The sequence below is a fragment of the Salmo salar genome, unplaced genomic scaffold, assembly GCF_905237065.1.
Source record: "Salmo salar unplaced genomic scaffold, Ssal_v3.1, whole genome shotgun sequence".
NCBI lineage: Eukaryota > Metazoa > Chordata > Actinopteri > Salmoniformes > Salmonidae > Salmo > Salmo salar.
Genome location: NW_025548112.1, coordinates 287,489 through 295,231, shown reverse-complemented (window position 1 = coordinate 295,231; position 7,743 = coordinate 287,489).

Below are 7,743 nucleotides of genomic sequence, written 5' to 3'. Positions count from 1 at the left end.
TGTCACAGGCCAGCTCATAGCCTGTGGCAAAAATGAGAGGACATCAACAACCGGTATAGGCCAATTCAAAAAGTTATTTATTATAAAACAAAACTATTAATTCTAAACAAAGACAAAAGAATGAGGTGTGGAAATGTCATAAAGTAGGGTGTATGTAGGGTGCATGGATGCGTGAATATGTGTGTGTGAACATGACTGAGTGGAAACTAAATAAACCAACAAAGGAACAAACATAACAGGATCATACCTGGAGGAGCAGAGAGAGGGAGAGCAAGCCCAGCGAGAGAGGTTGGTGGAGCAGTTTGTTAAATACCCTGAGCCCAGGTGGCTCCAATCACACCAGCTCCAATCACTAACGACCCTCCTCTGCCTGCAGGAGGAACCGCCCCTGCACTGCAGAGGAGGAACCGTGACATGTGGAACCTGAACCTTTCAGCATTAACTAGTCGTTCTGGTGAAAAATGTCCTTTAAGTATCTCCACAATATCCCCATACATCTTATTACCTGTTCTGTCTGGCTGTAGCAGGCTGACTAGTAAATTAAATGTATTTGGTCCTATTACACTAACAACTGTAAGCACAGTGTTGTCATCATCAATGTAATTTGCAAGAACAAAATATTCAAACCGTTCTGTATATGAGCTCCACTCAATACTTTCATCAAACTGTCCATGGTTTCCAACAATTCAGACATTTTTCATTTCTCAATAGGCTCATGATTGTCACTCACTTCAGTATTGTCCTCAACCACAGCAATATTTTCCTCAGTCACATGATCATCCTTCACTTCACTCACTGACGTTTCCTCCTCAAGTTTGCTTATTTAGCAGTTTTTAATTCCAAAGTTCATCTTCACAGTTGAATAAATGTCCTTTTCTTTAATCAATATACACTGCTCAAAAAAATAAAGGGAACACTTAAACAACACAATGTAACTCCAAGTCAATCACACTTCTGTGAAATCAAACTGTCCACTTAAGAAGCAACACTGATTGTCAATAAATTTCACATGCTGTTGTGCAAATGGAATAGACAACAGGTGGAAATTATAGGCAATTAGCAAGACACCCCCAATAAAGGAGTGGTTCTGCAGGTGGTAACCACAGACCACTTCTCAGTTCCTATGCTTCCTGGCTGATGTTTTGGTCACTTTTGAATGCTGGCGGTGCTTTCACTCTAGTGGTAGCATGAGACGGAGTCTACAACCCACACAAGTGGCTCAGGTAGTGCAGCTCATCCAGGATGGCACATCAATGCGAGCTGTGGCAAGAAGGTTTGCTGTGTCTGTCAGCGTAGTGTCCAGAGCATGAAGGCGCTACCAGGAGACAGGCCAGTACATCCGGAGACATGGAGGAGGACGTAGGAGGGAAACAACCCAGCAGCAGGACCGCTGCCTCCGCCTTTGTGCAAGGAGGAGCAGGAGGAGCACTGCCAGAGCCCTGCAAAATGACCTCCAGCAGGCCACAAATGTGCATGTGTCTGCTCAAACGGTCAGAAACAGACTCCATGAGGGTGGTATGAGGGCCCGACATCCACAGGTGGGGGTTGTGCTTACAGCCCAACACCGTGCAGGACGTTTGGCATTTGCCAGAGAACACCAAGATTGGCAAATTCGCCACTGGCGCCCTGTGCTCTTCACAGATGAAAGCAGGTTCACACTGAGCACGTGACAGACGTGACAGTCTGGAGACGCCGTGGAGAACGTTCTGCTGCCTGCAACATCCTCCAGCATGACCGGTTTGGCGGTGGGTCAGTCATGGTGTGGGGTGGCATTTCTTTGGGGGGCCGCACAGCCCTCCATGTACTCGCCAGAGGTAGCCTGACTGCCATTAGGTACCGAGATGAGATCCTCAGACCCCTTGTGAGACCATATGCTGGTGCGGTTGGCCCTGGATTCCTCCTAATGCAAGACAATGCTAGACCTCATGTGGCTGGAGTGTGTCAGCAGTTCCTGCAAGAGGAAGGCATTGATGCTATGGACTGGCCCGCCCGATCCCCAGACCTGAATCCAATTGAGCACATCTGGGACATCATGTCTCGCTCCATCCACCAACGCCACGTTGCACCACAGACTGTTCAGGAGTTGGCGGATGCTTTAGTCCAGGTCTGGGAGGAGATCCCTCAGGAGATCATCCGCCACCTCATCAGGAGCATGCCCAGGCGTTGTAGGGAGGTCATACAGGCACGTGGAGGCCACAAACACTACTGAGCCTCATTTTGACTTGTTTTAAGGACATTACATCAAAGTTGGATCAGCCTGTAGTGTGGTTTTCCACTTTAAATTTGAGTGTGACTCCAAATCCAGACCTCCATGGGTTGATAGATTGGATTTCCATTGATTATTTTTGTGTGATTTTGTTGTCAGCACATTCAACTATGTAAAGAAAAAAGTATTTAATAAGATTATTTAATTCATTCAGATCTAGGATGTGTTATTTTAGTGTTCCCTTTATTTTTTTGAGCAGTGTATATTCCTTCTTTTTAAATCAAGTTGTTTTCCAGACCTGGCATCCGTCTCGGGTTCTTTTCAGCCGTCTATGCTAACTCTCTCTCTTTGCTAGCTCCGCTATGCACTTGCCTTTGCTAGCAGTACACTGTGGTAACATTAGCCTGGACTGTACCACAGAAAATAACCATTTTAAATAGTTGTAAAAACATACTTCTTCCAGACAGAATAGTTCTTGTAGGTTCAGAATTACCCATCACCAATCTGTTGTTATGTCTGGTGGGTTTCATAACCACGTCTGTATAACAATTCAATAATGATGAGACGGGAGACAGGAATCAGTTCAACCATTTATCTGGAACGTGATCATCTCAACATATACAAACCCTCTGTCACGTCCTGACCATAGAAAGCTTTTATTTTCTATGGTAGAGTAGGTCAGGGTTTTCTAGTTGTTATTTTCTATGTGGGGTTCTAGTTTAGTTTTTCTATGTTTGGTGATTGGTGTGATTCCCAATTAGAGGCAGCTGGTAATCGTTGTCTCTAATTGGGGATCATACTTAAGTAGCTTGTTTTTCACTTGGGGGTTATGGGATATTGTTTATGTTTAGTTGCATTGTAGTCACGGTTCGTCTATTCTTTATTTGTTTTGTATTTGCATTACGTTTCACTTTATAATAAATTATGTGGAACGCTACTCACGCTGCACCTTGGTCCGATCATTCTAACGGACGTGACACCCTCTGTGCTCTGCGGCACAATTCCAATACACAGCAAATACATAATAAATAAGTAAATGGACGCTTAGCAAAACTCAGAGGACTTTAAATGTTTAGTTCTAGAAAGTAGGGCCATGGAATAGGGTCAGAAAGGTCAGTATGTTTGATAGCTGGTTACAGAGGTGACATAACAAGCATAAGGTCCATTATAACACAGTGAACTAGAGGTGGGATAGGGTCAGAAAGGTCAATATGTTTGATAGCTGGTTACAGAGGTGACATAACAAGCATAAGGTCCATTATAACACAGTGACGTAGATGTGGGCGCTAAAATCAGACATGGACAGTGAGACTGTGTGAGGAGGTCAGGGGTCAAACACTAGATCAGGACAGGTAGAAATGTCAGGGCTGGAAATAGACAGAGACACATTCTGATCATGGCTCAGACCTGACCTGAGACTCCCAAACAGAAGATGCCATAACAGTCCTGTCCAGTAGGCTGTATGGGATTTCCTTTCATCAACATCCACAACATCAACATCCACAACATTTAAATGAGTCTGTCAATTAAAAGTTACTTTAGAGATTTAGTGAAAGGATGGAATGACTTAGTGTTACTACCATTTAGTGAAAGGATGGAATTACTTTTATTTTTTGTATTTTTATTTTACCTTTATTTTACCAGGTAAGTTGACTGAGAACACGTTCTCATTTACAGCAACGACCTGGGGAATAGTTACAGGGCAGAGGAGGGGGATGAATGAGCCAATTGTAAGCTGGGGATGATTAGGTGGCCGTGATGGTATGAGGGCCAGATTGGGAATTTAGCCAGGACACCGGGGTTAACACCCCTACTCTTACGATAAGTGCAATGGGATCTTTAATGACCTCAGAGAGTCAGGACACCCGTTTAACGTCCCATCCGAAAGACGGCACCCTACACAAGGCAATGTCCCCAATCACTGCCCTGGGGCATTGGGATATTTTTTAGACCAGAGGAAAGAGTGCCTCCTACTGGCCCTCCAACACCACTTCCAGCAGGATCTGGTCTCCCATCCAGGGACTGACCAGGACCAACCCTGCTTAGCTTCAGAAGCAAGCCAGTAGTGGGACTTAGTGTTACTAACATCGTATCAAACATAAAACATTTACAACTGATATTTTTATTATACTGAACAAAACAATAAACCCAACATGCAACAATTTCAAAGATTTTACTGAGTTACAGTTCATATAAGAAAATCAGTTAGTTGAAATGCATTCATTAGGCCCTAATCTATGGATTTCACATGACTGGGAATACAGATATGCATCTGTTTATCAGATACCTTAATAAAACAGTAGGAGTGTGGTAACTCCATTGTGTCCTCCTCCCAGAGTGCTAAGAACCTTGGAGTGACCCTGGACAACACCCTGTCGTTCTCCACTGACATCAAGGCGGTGACCCGATCCTGTAGGTTCATGCTCTACAACATTCGCAGAGTACGACCCTGCCTCACACAGGAAGCGGCGCAGGTCCTAATCCAGGCACTTGTCATCTCCCGTCTGGATTACTGCAACTCGCTGTTGGCTGGGCTCCCTGCCTGTGCCATTAAACCCTTACAACTCATCCAGAACGCCGCAGCCCGTCTGGTGTTCAACCTTCCCAAGTTCTCTCACGTCACCCCGCTCCTCCGCTCTCTCCACTGGCTTCCAGTTGAAGCTCGCATCCGCTACAAGACCATGGTGCTTGCCTACGGAGCCGTGAGGGGAACGGCACCTCCGTACCTTCAGGCTCTGATCAGTCCCTACACCCAAACGAGGGCACTGCGCTCATCCACCTCTGGCCTGCTGGCCCCCCTACCTCTGAGGAAGCACAGTTCCCGCTCAGCCCAGTCAAAACTGTTCGCTGCTCTGGCACCCCTATGGTGGAACAAGCTCCCTCACGACACCAGGACAGCGGAGTCAATCACCACCTCCCGTAGACACCTGAAATCCCACCTTTTTAAGGAATACCTGGGATAGGGGAGAGGTCAGACTTGTCTTTTACTTGTCTCTGTTGCTCTGCAGAATATCAGCAAGAGAGGAGGACAGAATGAAATATTGTCTTCATATGTGAATGTCTCTTTACCTATGCTTAAACCACGTGAAGGGATGGCGTGATTACTGGGAAACCAATGACTTGTCTCCACAATGTCTGTGAGCAAGTCACACCCTCCTTTTCCTTATTGTGGGGAGGTTTATGGCAGTGTCTGGGACCATGGTCTCTTAGATCTCACCCTTATCCTGTGATAATATATGGCCTAGAGGCTCACTCCCTCCAGTGAGCCTGTCCAGGAGTGGGGTCAAGAGGGGGTTTGCTTGAGATGGGAGTATCTAGAGTTGACAATTGATATATGCCATTGGATGAAATAGTTCTGTTCAATATCGTACCAGGGAGGGACGGTTCTAAGGAGTTCTAAGTAACTCCTCATTTGGTAATGCGGAAATTAGCCACCACATTTGGCGACGAGGATGGGATGTGAATCTTCACTTGGTGATCGCTCCTGACGACCCAGGTAAATCGTGCACGAGGGATCCCTCTAACTTGGGATCTCAGGGAGACCACACTTCAGGAACTTAGCAGATGGACCCACCTTTGATCTGAGAGGCAGCGAGCCGAGTGGATACCACATTTCGAACTTATTTTTTTTTAAAGAAAGAGGTGAGCAAAACACACTTGAAGTCGAGTTTTTAGAAATTAGCCTCTGTTACGTGAGCTCTGAGTGTGTATTCCTTTGTGAGGGGGGCACCTTGGAGGCGTAAACAGGGCCGAGTCAGAGGAGAGCAATCTGAGAGTTTGCAGACTCAATGATACTCTGCCACTGGTCTGTTGTGGGCGACCTAGAGCCGTCCTGACACTGAATTGATCACAGTGGGGATTGGTGCGGTTTGTGGGGGTGAGGGGCCAGGGTTACTGTGTGTTCTGTGTGACACATGGTACCTGGTGAAGCCCTATTGGAATAAGGACCTAGTTCTGAGAATGTCTGTGTGACTGTCTAAGTGACCCTCAGAGGTGGTGAATTCCAATTATTTTAAATGTGCTAGCCAGGTATGCCCTGGGTTACTCTGTGTGAGTATTTTGTTAAAGTTACCACTAGGTAATCTTTGTAGGAGCGTTCTGTGTGAGCGTGAGTAGGTTTCCTCTGTATGAGTAACCTTTCAATTATGTTCTGATGTTCTGTGTGAGTATCGGGCCAATCCTGTGTGGGTGATCCCCTCTTACATCTAGACGTTCCGCTAGCGGAACACCTGCTCCAATATCCAATGATGGGCGTGGCGCGAAATATAAACTCCTCTAAAATGCAAAAACGTCCATTTTTCAAACATATTACTATTTTACAGCATTTTAAAGACAAGACTCTCATTAATCTAACCACACTGTCCGATTTCAAAAAGGCTTTACAGCGAAAGCAAAACATTAGATTATGTCAGCAGAGTACCCAGCCAGAAATAATCAGACACCCATTTTTCAAGCTAGCATATAATGTCACAAAAACAAAACCACAGCTAAATGTAGCACTAACCTTTGATGATCTTCATCAGATGACAACCCTAGGACATTATGTTATACAATGCATGCATGTTTTGTTCAATCAAGTTCATATTTATATCAAAAACCAGCTTTTTACATTAGCATGTGACGTTCAGAACTAGCATACCCCCCGCAAACCTCCGGTGAATTTACTAAATTACTCACGATAAACGTTCACAAAAAACATAACAATTATTTTAAGAATTATAGATACAGAACTCCTCTATGCACTCGATATGTCCGATTTTAAAATAGCTTTTCGGTGAAAGCACATTTTGCAATATTCTCAGTAGATAGCCCGGCATCACAGGGCTAGCTATTTAGACACCCAGCAAGTTTAGCCTTCACCAAACTCCGATTTACTATTAGAAAAGTTTGATTATCTTTGGTGTTCTTCATCAGAATGCACTCCCAGGACTTCTACTTCAATAACAAATGTTGGTTTGGTCCAAAATAATCCATAGTTATATCCAAAAAGCGGCGTTTTGTTCGATGCGTTCAAGACACTATCCGAAGTGTAAATAAGGGTCACGAGCATGGCGCATTTCGTGACAAAAGATTTCTAAATATTTCATTACCGTATTTCGAAGCATGTCAACCACTGTTTAAAATCTATTTTTATGCAATTTTTCTCGTAAAAAGCGATAACATTCCGACCGGGAAAGCGTGTATACATACAAAGAGAGAGAAAATAAAAGCATGGGATCCCCTCGTTACGAGCCTGAGTCTCATAGTACTGTTACTGGCCACTATCCAAACGCGCTAATGTTTTTCAGCCAGAGCCTGCAAAGCCACGATTCAGCTTTTTTCCGCCTTCTGAGATCCCATGGGAGCCGTAGGAAGTGTCACGTAACAGCAGAGATCCCCTGTAATGGATAGAGATAATCAAGAAGGGCAAGAAATGGTCAGACAGGGTACTTCCTGTACAGAATCTTCTCAGGTTTTGGCCTGCCAAATGAGTTCTGTTATACTCACAGACACCATTCAAACAGTTTTAGAAACTTTGGAGTGTTTTCTATCCAAAG